Consider the following 14,321-nt stretch of genomic DNA (forward strand, 5'->3'; position numbering starts at 1 on the left):
TCTTTTATCTGTATGCTTGAGCTTCTTACGGCAAGGTGCCTTTTACATTTGGCATGGAAAAAGTGTAACAGACCATGTGAATCTGAGGCTAAGGAGAGCTATTTTCATTCTTCTACTCAGTGTTGGCAACTACAAAATTCATGGCAGTTTCTGCCATTTTGGTTATGGCATTTGTTGCAGCCATGCACTGTCTCATAGCACACCCACTGTTCTTTAGTCTACCGCATCATTATTTTAAGCTACGTTAATCTTTATGTAAATATGGATTGAATATATGATATTTTGTTTCTAAAAGTAAAGATCACTTATCAGGAAAGAGTAGACAGCTTTATTTAACTTACTAAAGAATTCAATGGAATATTTCATCAGATAAGCATTTAAAACTACTTTCCTGTTTACAACATTACAAGAGAGGACTAACCAAGAGGTCGTGATTTGATTAGTTTCTTTTAATTGGTAACAGATTACAAAGACATACAGATTCCCAGACAAATTGACTGGCAGGTCCTTTCTTCAGATCCTGTGAAATATTAGCTCTCTGTAAAGCATTAAAACTGTGGCTGGCAGTGCACCTTTTTGGGGCTAAAGCTGGTGCTTGCCTTTGAAAGTGAATCCAGGGTGATACCCAGAAATGGAAAAGTAGTAATTCACACTTTCATCAAAGGCTTATTTTATACAGATGCTACTTTAGCCTTGTGCAATTAGAGAATATTGAAAGCATAATTCAGCTTTTCCTTGACAGACTTTGGTAAGTACTCAGTAAGGTGTAGTTGAGAAATCAGGCCATATATATAGAGAGAACACACGTAAGATGTGTTCAGCAAAATTAATGTGTTATTCTTCCCGGTAATAGGAAACTCACTGAACCATGGCAAAGCAGAGCTCTCTGCAAGTATCATTTGGTTCACAGCCCTGGAAAATTATGTACAGACCTAGACAGCAGGAAAAGCATCATAGAAAGAAAGGGTAGTAAAGTGACTGGGGGCAAGTTCAGCTTGGTATTGCTGAAATTGAAAGTTTTGGGGCATTGCAGTGGAAAAAAAATTGTAAAAAATAGAATTCAAGATTTTTATTTTTATTTTAATGTAACATATATTTTCATGTTGCTGCAAAACACTTTGGAAATGCCTACCCACTACATTTTAGCTATTTTGGAACAATGTTAGAAAATATTAATAATCTCATAAATCATTAGGAAAACTTTAGTTTTTAGAGTCTTTGAAGCTTGTGATCATTATTCACAATGCCTGAAAAGGAAAAGCACTGTTAAATCTTAGTCCAGCACTAACCTCAGTGATTGACAGATTTTCCTAAAATACTTTTAGCTGTCTTGAGGGTATGAGACAAAATTTGTAAGTGTCCTGAATTATCTGTCAAGCTTTCTGACTCAGAAAAAATTCTGTGCCTGAGTGCACTCAAAAAATTTGCATCAGGAAACTGTTCATATGGATATTTTTTTTAACTTGATCTGAAACTTCATCAGTAGACAGAATATGTCTTTTAACTGGACTATGAAAACTTATTTTGTATTTGCTCTGTGAGATATAGATAGGCAAGCCCCTATTGATTTTTTTTAGTGATAACATTTTGAACCTTTACAAACCTGACTGTGCACTCCTGTACCACATTATTTCTGGTAGCAGGCCACAGGCTTTGTATTGAGCTGGCCAGGCTTGAGGACTGAGGCTTGTTGGATTTGCCTGTATAAACTTGCATTGCCTGACCTGCAGGTTTGTTTCTTTCTTGGTTTAGCTGAAATAGAAATTTTCTTCACCTGATCAGGTGGCTGCAGCTGGTTTGGTTCACCTTTCCTTTCTAGGGTTAAACCATTAAAATGGTGCAATCATAGTTTTATAGAGGTTGCACTGGCAATTCTTTTGTGCAGAATGAGATATTTTCAGCATTAACACAATGATGTCATGGAGAGACATTCAATCCTGGCACAATATCAGAGACCTCCAGAGGCAGAAAGGCAGGAGGCAGAGCAGAGGAGTTCAGGGCTAGGGTGAGAAGAAATGGGTACCAGAGATGGCTGCAAACAACTCACTAGTGGTCAGCAGAAGAAATGCCGACCTGCAGCTGGCCAAAGTTTCTTTAAGGGTAACAGAATAAAAGAATGATACTACATCTGCTAAATTCACCACATTCTGTAAATTCAGATGTAACAAGGAGTTACAGAGCAATGCAGAATGGGAAGGGGTGTAGCAAACTGCCCAAGTGAATCACAGAGTGACAAACAATAAATGATTGACACACACGTCATATTCCTGCCAGTGAAAACTCCGGACAACTCATCATGGCATCACTCCAGCACCAGATTCAGCCACCAGCCTTGGATTCAGAGGAGAAATGGTAGGTGAGTCCACCACCACGTAAAGAGATAGAAGCAAAGAAGTGTCTGTATAACAATTTAAACTATTATTATTATTATTATTATTATTATTATTATTATTATTATTATTATTATTATTATTATTATTATTATTGTTATTATTATTATTATTACTATATTAATTTCCTAGTTTTCATTTTCTCTTGCTATAATAATTTTATCTGGGCTCACAGTGATTCTTGAACAGACTCTTGAGATTTCAATTATGTTAACAATTATCTGCTTTATATACAAGGCATGTTTTCTCTTTTCCCTTAAACAAGATTCTGGGCACAACAGTAGAAATAAAATATTCTAGACTAATAAACAATGTTCAATTAATTACATATGTTTGCCATTAGCAAATTGTAACACATGAGAAAAAGAGAAACTAATACATCAGGGTACACCACCAGCAAAGTGTGATTATGTGAAAACTTTTAAATATCCCCAAGTTTATCAATATTTTCTAATGAACACTACTCACCAGTCTCTGATATCACAAGCCAAAATTCAGACAGATGCATATTAACATCTTTGTTTTAAAATCCTTTGGATTTGCAATCAATAGTTGCATGTGTGAATTTGTCAGTGATGATTAAAGGCTATCTAACCTTAGTCATAGATCTCTGCATGCATGTCATTCTAAATATAAATAGTAAAAACAGATAGTATAATTTTTCATGTCAAATTATAGTAGATTGAGAATGATTTGACGTGTGTTCATGAAAGTTTTTGAGCAATGTAGATATGTGTTTGTGCAAGGGATTTACTGGCTGTTGGAGAAGTGGAGGTACTTCTAACAGTTATTATTTTTTTGTTCTTTAGGATGTGATTTATGAGCCTTCTATTTGTAGTCTGGCATATAAAATAATATATATTACACAATCCAGAGCCATTTTCTTCCATTGAAATGTTTTGATAAATATTTACTTATTCACTTCACTTATTTTATTGTGACAAATAATAGTGACATTTTTTATTGATAAGATAGATCTCTATTACTCTGGAAACAAAAAATGAAATATTAGGATACTTTGTGTGCAGTAAATCCCATCAGCTTAGAAACTAAGAGAAGAGCATAATAAAAAAAACCCAACAAACTTGGCATTTAGTCTTCTGGGATTTTGTGGTCCTTACTCTGCAATCTCTTTTTTTCCAGACAACACAAATAATTAGTTCACACTCTTTCTCTCTCAACTGCTTAGGCTTTCCAGCAGGATGCATTTAGATCAAATCATGATATCATTACACTTACAGCCACTGATTGAAGTCATTTTTGAGTGAGCTGAGAACAAAGCTACCCAGCAAGAAAAACTGTACTTGTGTATTTGATTCCAAAACCTACCAATCTGCTATTAGCAACATACCTGTGATTGCACTGAGTGATATAATCAGGGCTTGATTTCCCTTCAAAGTGGCATCAAAGTGGCATCACTCTTTTTCCATATTGGTCCGTGGGTGAATGAAAATTATTCAATGCAGATTAAAAACTTTTTTTTTTTTTTTTTTTTTTTGGTAAGCGCAAGTCCATTTTATTAAACATTTGTGAAGAAATCAGAAAGTGAAATATCTTAACTTGAATTTAATATCAAGAGAGCACTTTGCTGACATAAGGTCATGGTCTGACTGTGACACCACTATGGGTTGACTATGACTTTGTAAAATGAAAATAAAGTTGTTTTGAAAGGATATATCTGCTTTACTGAATTACAGACCTAAGAGTGACAGTTAGGAGGAAGACTTTCAAAATAATGCAAAATTTCAAAATATATTTCTGTCATCTGAAATTTTTCTATGTGGATGTTTATTCTACAACACATAGTATGTAGAAAGTCTGTGACAACTATATTCCTAATTTAGATGCTAAGTGTGTTGCCTAAAATTAAGTGAGAACAATCTGGAGCAAGCTCTCTGGATTGCTGTAACTGTGCTGAAAGACAATTTAAAAATTATATATCTAGAGCTTGAAACTAAGCCAATAAGGATAAGAGGAAGGATATGTTATCTTAGAGAGTTTTCTGCCTGGAGTGGGATAGAAACCAGGAACAGTTTTTACTTTAATGATGATATACCCATTTTTGCAAGAACTTGAAACTTGACATCAGTATCCTTGCCAAATTTCTGTATGGATGGCTATGTTCTACTTTTATGTATTTCTCTCCATGTTCTGCCTGGCATCACACACACCTTCTTGCTATTACTTACACTAGTATGTCAAAGAATACTACTGTCCTATTATAAGATTTGAAATTGCATTTGAATCTTCTCATCAGCTGCCTTTCTACTTAGGAATCAAGAGATAATGATAGATTCCTTTGCAGGCAATAAAGCATTTTAATGAAACACTCTGAACAGATTGCTTATCCCACAAGAGTGTGTCCGCCTGCTGTGTCTGTGCATGTACATAAATAGAGGTAGTCAGCTGTAGTTCTTTTACCTGGCTCTTGTATGTCCTGCATTTTTATTTTTTTGTGGCACTTTTCTTATTTTGGCTTTACAGATGGATCACCTGTATCATTCTTTACCTTTTGGTAACAGCACAAATACAAACAGTGGTGCTGGAGCTGTGAATTTGCCAGTGTACAATGAGGTAGAACCTGCCTGATTCAAACATGTGCATCTTACAGGGACCAACCAATCCATATGACACCAAATGCTAGTGCAGAGTTATATATTTTACTGTGCCTTGTCACAGCTAATGTTGGTATTTCAGGTTCACCTCCATGTTCAGACCTGAGTTTCCACAGTCGTTTTTTGAAAGAATTAAAGTGTATTTGTTCTTGTCTAACTTGAATAATCTAAGATATTAGTTGCTCCACTTTTTTTTTTTTTTCCTCAAATAATCTAATAAACAAGAAGATTAATAAACTGCTTGCGTACTCTGGTGTTTGGGATTCACCACATCTTCAAGTATATTAACTACAGGATGGTGGAGTAGAAAGATTTAAGGAGAGATTTTGAAGGGGCATTAATATTTAGTAAATTAGGAAAAAAAATTAGGAAAGTCTACTTTTTTTTTTCTTTCTGACTGTTGTACCTGATCACTCTGGGAACTTTAATGATATTTCTTATCTGGAGCTTGTCCCTTGAGAGTTCTGCCTAAGGCAGCCCTGAAATAGGAGACCTGTAAGCACCTAAAAAGTTTGGAAAGCACTTGGTGAAAAGTTTGGGAACTATAAGCACACCAGTGCTTAATAAGTGTGGGTACATGAATCACAGGTTTGCATTTATTTCTTTCAAGTATATTTTTCCTTGTGCAGCGAAGTATTTTTCACAAGAAACACTGAAATGCCTTTACAATCATCCAGTGAGAAAAATGAAGTGATATGGAGAGACTCACAATACCTCTGTGCAACTGAATCAGGCCCAATCCCTTATAAAATAACTAAATTTATTCTTTCTATATGGTATCTATTTCTGGTTATTTCCTTGAGACGTACTATTCCAAAAATGACTTTCACTTTGTTATGACCTGTCCAAATTCTAAAAATAATACAACCTGGAGTGAGATAGCCAGATAAGTAATTAACACACTAAGCCAGTAAATCAAATTAAGAAGCCACAGCCATAAGGAACTCAGAGTGTCAGGACACTTGCAGACCAGACACAACAGATGGTAACTGTCTAAATCCTTTAATTTCATTGTTCAGTGACACAATATTGAAATAAACGTCTCTCACGCATATCCCTACAGCTACAGATATCCCCAGTGTTTAAAGACATCGCTAATTCAATCTTTCATTCCACTCAAACCCATTATTTGAATACTTATTTCTGACAAAATGTTACTAAAACCCTCTCTGAACTTTTCTATGGCTACTTCAGTGCTGCAGCCTTTGTCTTGTCGCTGCTGCTCTGCATATCAGAGCTTTCTGCTCAGCCCAGCAGCACGGAGCTGGGATCCAAATTCCATGGTACTGACATTGCAGCATGCACAAGGTTTGTGTTACCCAGGTAGAAACATTAGGGAACACTTCTTGGAGCAGAAAAATAAAATAGCCAGAAACCTTCCCAAAAAGATTGTCAGCAGTGGGTCTGGGAGAAGCAGAGACTGAAGAAGGTGGCATACATACAGTGGGGAAAATGAAAAAAAAGAAATAGAAAGCTTATAGAATCAGAGATAAATAATCCATACTGTAAAATACTAATGCAGTGGATCACCAAAAACACAAAAGAAATATTAAAGGGTCAAATTTGATAGACATCTTCTCCACCGTATATAGATGAGTTAGTCCTAATTAATAGAAAAAGGTGGTCAGGAGGAATCTGCTACAGAGAAAAAACACCAAAAACCCACCAGTAAAGACTTGAAAAAAAAGTCAATATTAATTTTATAATACAGAAGATAATGCACCCAGCATGAGGAAACAATATTTTAGGCCTCATTATATAAGATGAAGTTATTAAACTTTGTAAGGCTATGTCTGACAAGGGACTTGTTATCATTATCTTGTTATAGTCAGTGTAAGGAAACGTATCTAATAATGTGTAATCAGTAGGTCATTTATTCTGAAGACAAAAAAAGATAGAATGGACTGAAAAAAAAATATGATATAAAAAGTAAAGAAGGCTTTCTCACGTGGCTGAAAAGCCATAGTTAAAAAAACTAAAAAGAAAAAAGAAAACCGAAATTAATTTGATTTACTGGAAGAGTAAATATAGTAGTTAGAAATGGAAGAAGAATGTGTAAAAGATCTCTGGATGGAAATACAGTAGTCTGATATATTTATAAACTAGAAAGTAAAGAGAGGAAGAAGGAAGAAAGAGTGAGAGAAGAGAGTGAGGGAAGGAAGGAAAGAGAAAGAAAAAGTGGAAAAGAGAAAGAGAAAGAATGTGAAGAAAAGGAGACAAGAAAAAAAATTAAGTATAAGAGAAAGACAGAAAGAGTAAAAAAAAAAACTAAATAGGAGGGAATAAGAGAAATAGAAAGAGAAAGAAGAAGAAGAATATAAGTATGACAAATGAAAACAATTATTTTTAAAGTTTAGCAACAGTAATGGTTTGTTACTGAATAGAGATGACAGTGCTCTTCAGTGTTGCACTTATCTTCTATAAATATTTCTGTCCTGTATTTGGAAAGTAAGATGACACACTTACTAGACAAACATGGTGCTTTCCAGATAAACCACATTTACAGGGAGTTAACATTTTAAAAACACAGGATTAAACTATTCATTGGCACCTTCAGGGCTGTAGAAGACTATTAGTGGCTGGGGTTAATTTGCACATATATTTTTCAACATCCAGAGGCATTTAGATGGAGGACTTTACATCAGAAAGAACGCAAAAGTTAACTCACATCTGGAAAAATGCAGACAATCAAACCATGACGCATAGGGTCACTCTAAACAAACATCCCTGCATTTGCAGTTTGTTGCAAGGAGGAAGATTTGGTTAGTGAGATGGATAGCTCATTTTTGTGGTTTTTCTAAAGAAGAAGGACCCCCTTTCGCTTGTATTTTGTGGTGAGGATTTTGTGTAGGTTCAATGCAACTACTCATGGTAGATGCCCCAACAGATGCTGGGAAGGCAATTACAATACATACAAAGCAAATTCTAACTAAAATATAGGCAATTTAATTTAAAATCTGTTTAGATCTGTGACAGGGAAAAATCTTGAAAGTTTAACAGCATTACTGGTAAAATTTGACTAGCCTGACAGGAAGACTAATTTCTTTTTGTGAAAGCTTAGCTGTAATTTTTTTACTCTGGATCTAAGGCTTGTTAGGAAACTGAGATAATATCCAAAGATTCGCGGATCAGTATTTTATGCACACTTTTCCAGGACTGAAGGGTTCTCTATTCATTTTGGGTATTACAATTTATCAAGGCAATAACCCTTGCTACTCCTTCGTGTGGATTTATGGCATTGTTGTCAAAACATTTGCAGAACGATTACAGGATGAGAAGGTTTCAGAAGGATTTGTCAGAGCCCAGAGAGAAGCTGTCCTGGTGCTGCCACCTACAGAAGCAGGAGTTCCTAAGGAGCTTTCAGAATGACAGACAGCTGACCAAGAATTCAGCACTCTCATGAATTATCTGAAATTGTATTTGGCTAATAATAGCTTACAGATGACACAAAGCTGACACGGGGGTGGGAAGCAGAAGATGGAGTAGCTGTATCCAGAGGTGCAGCTTTCCTGGCAACATCCATTCCACAGAATGCTTTGTAAGCTGCAAATACTAAGCTACACACCTGAAAAGAATGAAGGTGTCTGACATTACTCATCTTTGTATCCTGATCTCTTCCAGGGGGTATCACAAGAAAATATAAAATCTATGCAGCACAGATGGCTGTTTCATAATAACATAAAAGAATGTCCTATTCTGACCATTTTTTTTAACAGAGAAACAATCAATAGGAGTGAAGAGGGAAACATTTTCTTTCTGCATATTTTCCAGGAATACAGTTTCCATATTTTCATGTTCAAAGTTTTTAAAGGTTTATAAACATGAACAAAAATTAAGAAAATAGAGGAAAATTATTTCAGTGGCTGAAGAAATCCCTTAATTGAAAGATGCAAGTTTTTCAGAAAGTGATACTTTATGTGACCATTGCTTAATTGAAGTGTCTGTATGCCTTTAGAGAAACACTGCACATCCTTTGGTTCTTTTTATAAGCTAGAAAAGTATGAAACCCTCCATACAGTTAAAAATACAAAACAGAAGTCCTTGATTTTGATTTATGGCCAACACAGTGTAACTGTGAGTTGTTAACTATAGGTGAAAAGTACCAAAAAAAGAAATAAAATCTGCAGTTCTCTGTTGGACTGGATTATTATTCAGTTGGTAGAATTTAAATAAATGCCACTTACTTGATTCAGAACCGGATAATTAAATCAAGCATAGAAGTACCCAAAGAGTAATAATACCTGAAATTAATATCAAAAACTCTTTGGGGGCCAAATGTTTGGTTTTGTTTGTTCTTGGTTCAGTTTGGATTGGCTTGATTTGCTTTGATTTCACAAATCTGAAAGCCTCTGTGTGAATAAGGGCAAGGAAAGTTCTACAATTTGCAGTCAGTTACAGTAAATATAATGAGGATTCTTCAGGATTTAAATTTAGTAAATCAAACAAATATTTCCTTTTCAGAAGTATTACAGCTGTGGAAACTGACAGAATTTGGGTACAGATGTACTTCCATACTTATAATACACATTTGACATAGGAATATTAATTGATTTTATATTTAATTTGTATGTTTATATTTTTTAAATAGCAATTGTTTACCTTTTCTCTGCTCCTACAAGTCCTTTTCAGAAGAGTATAACATTACTGTTATAGGTTCTGAAACCTGTAGTCCTCTTGTGCTTGCTTTCTGCATGACAATGTATTACATAATTATTTATATGTGTTCTTTTCTCAGATACAGCAAAATAATCTTCAGAATCAAAAACATATTCTGCTCCCTTTTACGCAATATTTCTGTAACCTATTTATTCAATAATATTTTGATGCTAGCAAATACAAGATCCAAATTTAATTATAAAAGCATGGACCTAAATGGCTCTCCCTGCAACTGAAACTTTATAAGTTCAACTTTTTGAACTATTTTCTTCTTAATTACTCTCTGTTTAGTTTTAGTTTTAGCACTCCCACTCTAGAGGACTGATTAAGTTCTGAAAAAGTCTTTAAGAGTATGCTACCATCTTCTGGAAAGAGATGAAAATAGAGCTTTTACCTATTTAAGATCAAGCAGATTTATGTTATGATCATCACTTGCAGACTGTATGTTTATGCTTCCCAAAAGCCATCTGAGATTTTTCTGAATAGGGAAAATATTTCTGAAACCCAAAATAATAGGAATTAACTATGGGTGCTTAAGAAATCTCTCCAGGAGGGAGCTTTTTTTTGTCCTCTCTTTAAACTGCATCTCAAATTACATAACTCTTGAAATTTTAAGGCTCAATAACAATTTACTTGCACAGCATTTAATCTTTAGAGATAAGGTCAACATTGCTGTAAAGGACTCTCATTTCATCAGCTGAAAATTCAGAATTCAGCTCATTTTATTTTGCCATTAACATCAGCCTAGAAAGCAAAGTTCATGTCACATCCAAAGCTGCACAGATTTCCAGTAAATGTATCCAAGCTTGTGGGTTGGCCTGTTACAGAGATAAGGCTGTTTATAAAGGTCAGTCCAGAGAGCTGAGGGACTAGATTCTAGTGAAGCAAGCCAAAAAGTAAAAAAACTTTTTGGATTAAATCAACCAATGTAGTGGCTGCAACTGAAACCATACCATCTTTTGAAATTAAAAGTTCTGCTCTATATTAGAAAAATGACATATGGAGCACTGTAGCCCTGGTATTGATGCTTGCCATATTTAATATTTCATGTACTGAACATTTTACAGAACACTTTCTAGAAATTTTTTTCTAAGAAACAGCATTCATTTAAAAGGCTAAAAATCTTTGATGCAGGACTTAACTATTCTTTTAACTATGATTTTCATTAGTAAATGGTGCATACCATGGCAATTCTAGATCTCATTATTATAAATGCAGCTCACTGAATTTATTTTTTTTTAGATACTTGCTGTAAGAATATGTATCCTGGAATATAACAATAAGAATGGTATTAAAAGATCTGCACAGTAAACTTGGAAAAGAAACTCTTTCTTTTGAAACTACTGTGGGAACCTTTTACGACACTCTAACATGTCTGATGAAATTAGACTGGTTAGGTTACCTTAAGGGAAAACAAGATTTTAGAAAGACAGATACATACGTAGACTTTCAAAAAAGAAATAAACATTAAAATTTAGGTGGTCATATTTCTGCTCTCAGTATTTCTTCATTTCCTGTTTGAACTGGCAAATGGGGGAAGCTAGTGTGGAAGAGAAAAAAAGAATTTTTGTTAGTCTATACTTTTTAATTTGCATGTTTTATATTTTCAAAATCCAAAGAAAACACTGCAAAAAAAGAAAAGCGGCAGTACTTTTTGTACCATAGTTACTCAATTTTTTTTCTGTCTTTGATGTATCAGAAAAGAAGAAAATATGGACAACTATTCTCTTTCACCTAATATTTTGGGCTTTTTTTACCTGTGTTTTTTTCATTGATGACTCACAAACAAAATAGAAAGTTAGCATCCAACCTTGACTCCTGTTGGGTGACCTTCACAAGGCAGAACAGAATATTGCAATGATAATAACATTTATATGAAGGTTAAATGGCTGAAAAGTTATGTGGATTATCAAAATTGGTAAAGTTTGTTAATTGAAATTTCACTATTTTCCTTTAAAAATGTGGGAGACAGGGTCGTACTTAAAAAAAATTGCTTGTCATACGACTGAAAAAAATTATTTGCATCACAGGAAATATTCAGGTAAGCATAATTACAAATGCTTTAGGGACCGATATATAAACTACATGAAAATTTAGAATAAGTGGAAGATTTCTTATTTAATTCATGTAAAATTCAGATTTTAAGCAGGTGTAATACTTCCATTAGTTGAGCCAAGCAACTTAATAAGAAAAGTAAATCCACCCACCTTTTATTTTTTTTTCCTGTTCTATAATACTTCAGTGTTCTGTGTATTTGTTATTCCACTGCAATTTGTTTATTTGGTTATTTTACAATTAATATTTTCAGCTGTGGTTATTCTGAGTGTTTTAACCCTATAAACCTGTCTGTTAAGCAGAACAGGTTTTATTCTGAAACACTGAAGGAGAACACATTTTTTAGAAAAAAATTTAGTAAGTTTTGATCATGGTATCTTTGAGGTGATTTCTAAGACACTGACTCCAGTTGAGCTGAAGCTCTACTGCTTAATGTTTGGATTAACTGAACATGAAGTGATCATGAACAAACAAATGAAAATTCATTCTGGGAATCACTTGAGCACCAGCAGAAAAAGAATTCTCATTATAGCCCCAGATGTAGTGGCATTTGTCCAGGACACTTGGCTTAGCAAACCAAGTCTTGCAAAAACATCAAGGGACTTTTCATGATCACATCATCCTGCACGAACTAAGGTAAGATGGCTGCTGCTAGAACATGCTTATGCAAACATTCCTTCATTTTTGATATGCCACTTGGGGTTTTTTGGGTTTTTGTTTTTTTGCATTACCATGTATTTTTTACATTACCAGGTAAATAACACCATTGGGTTGAATATTACTTTGCTGGGCTACTCATCTGTGTTTTCTTGCGTTATTAAAGTAACAGAGTCCTAGTTTTGATAAACCTGTATATCTTGTTGGTTTTTTGTTTTGTTTTGTTTTTTTTTCCCAAAGATAACATTATTCTTGACTTTTCTTTGCAATGTATTTCAATTTTACAATTAGGGGTTAGTTAGGAGGAATTTGATTTCAGTAAGTGTAAATATTAAGATTCTACTTCTAAAAGAGTAAAAAAAAAATCTCATTTATCTTTTTATCAACAGTTAGGCTCATTAACTTCACTAAAATTGTTAATGTGTTAACATGTTTATCAATGTTACGGTAATGAACACTTTTACTAGAAAGCATAATAAACATGTTCATTACCGTAACATTGATAAAATGGACTTGGTTATGCTTTCTAGGTATTAATTAAATAGGAACATGCATATGTTTCCTCATAGTTCTCTGAAAAATATGTTAAAGCTCTGTTTTTCCTGGTTCAGAAATAAAGGCAAAAGCAGCTAGAGAGGAGCAAATTGAATGACTAAGACCAGCAAAAATGGAAAATTATTATTTTCAAGTCAAGACACAAGGAGAGGAAATAGCTAGAAATGCATTAGAAAGGTTCCTGAAGTAAAAATGAATTTTAAAAAAAGTTTCATTTTGTAATGAAAGATGATGTCATGTAATATAAACACTGGTACCAGGTATGCAGCATGGTTTTCCTTCTTAAGGAAATGCTAAAATGACTAAATATGCACATTATGGTGTCAGAATTCCAGGGGCATATTAACCCCAGACATCATCCACCAACACATGTGCGTGATCTGTGTCAGCATTCCCCTGACTCTGGAAAAGCAGGCACTTCAGCCTGGATTGCTTTAGTACCAGCGGGGGATTTGTTTATTCCAGCTCCTCTGTACGTCAGTGGTTGGGGTGTCAGCTTGGGAGACTCGGATGTTGTCTCTGCTTGGGGATGTCAGACCAACTGTGCCTCAGCTGCCCGAGTATAAAATAGCAGCACAGCCCCTCTTTGCAGGAATGGTGCAAGGTTGGATGTGTTCAGGTTTGCTGCTGAAGTAGTGACCAAAGAGGCTCCAGGAGCTCCCCAGTGAATGGGTCTGAAGGGAGTTAGTCAGGGCTCTGTCTATCTGATGTGATGCACAGACACACAATGAGGGGTACAGAGAGAAAAAGAGAAAAAAAAATAAGCAAAGGCTGCTTCGTATTTGCTTTCAAATGTTTCAAATTTTCATCACTGAACAACTTTTTACACAAGCTGATTTACACAGGACAAGGTGGGGCGGTTCTAAAGTAAAAGATGAGAGAGTTAGATAAGACAGGTGTTAGGAAGAGATTCTTTAATCAGAGAATGGTGAGGCACTGGAACAGGTAGCCCAGATGAGCTGAGGATGCCCCATCACTGGAAGTGTTCAAGGACAGGTTGGATGGAGCTTTGAGGATCCTCATCGAGTGGAAGGTGTCCCTGCCCATGGCAGAGGGCTGGGAAAGATGAACTTTTGAGACCCCGTCCAAGCCCAACCATTCCATTATTCCATGATTCTATGATTACAGTTTTATATTAAAAAGTGGGGTTTTTTTAAAAAAATTACATATGTAATACTGGAGAAGGAGGGTCCAAAACAGGGGTGATCAATAGTAACAATTGCTAAAAATTTGTCAAATGAGTTTAGTATCTTCCAACCTTTAAAGAGAAACAGCACTGGAAAAACTGATAGCTGTCAAAAGAATGTCATTTTAGATTTATCTAAATATTCTAAATGCAATAGATTCCTTTAGACATAATTGTTTCAGTTACAACTATAGAATGAAATATTTT

General features: G+C 34.8%; 1 long non-coding RNA gene across 3 annotated transcripts in view; it reads left to right on the plus strand.

The window, feature by feature from the left end:
* The first annotated feature begins 2,297 nt into the window (after positions 1–2,297).
* The window catches only part of LOC131573283 (uncharacterized), a 36,476-nt gene continuing 24,452 nt past the window's right edge, over positions 2,298–14,321 (plus strand). For all 3 annotated transcript variants that reach the window (XR_009276168.1, XR_009276166.1, XR_009276167.1), the window contains exon 1: positions 2,298–2,352. This is a non-coding gene — a long non-coding RNA (uncharacterized LOC131573283). The remainder of the gene's footprint in view (positions 2,353–14,321) is intronic.

The sequence above is a fragment of the Poecile atricapillus genome, chromosome Z, assembly GCF_030490865.1.
Source record: "Poecile atricapillus isolate bPoeAtr1 chromosome Z, bPoeAtr1.hap1, whole genome shotgun sequence".
Lineage (NCBI taxonomy): Eukaryota > Metazoa > Chordata > Aves > Passeriformes > Paridae > Poecile > Poecile atricapillus.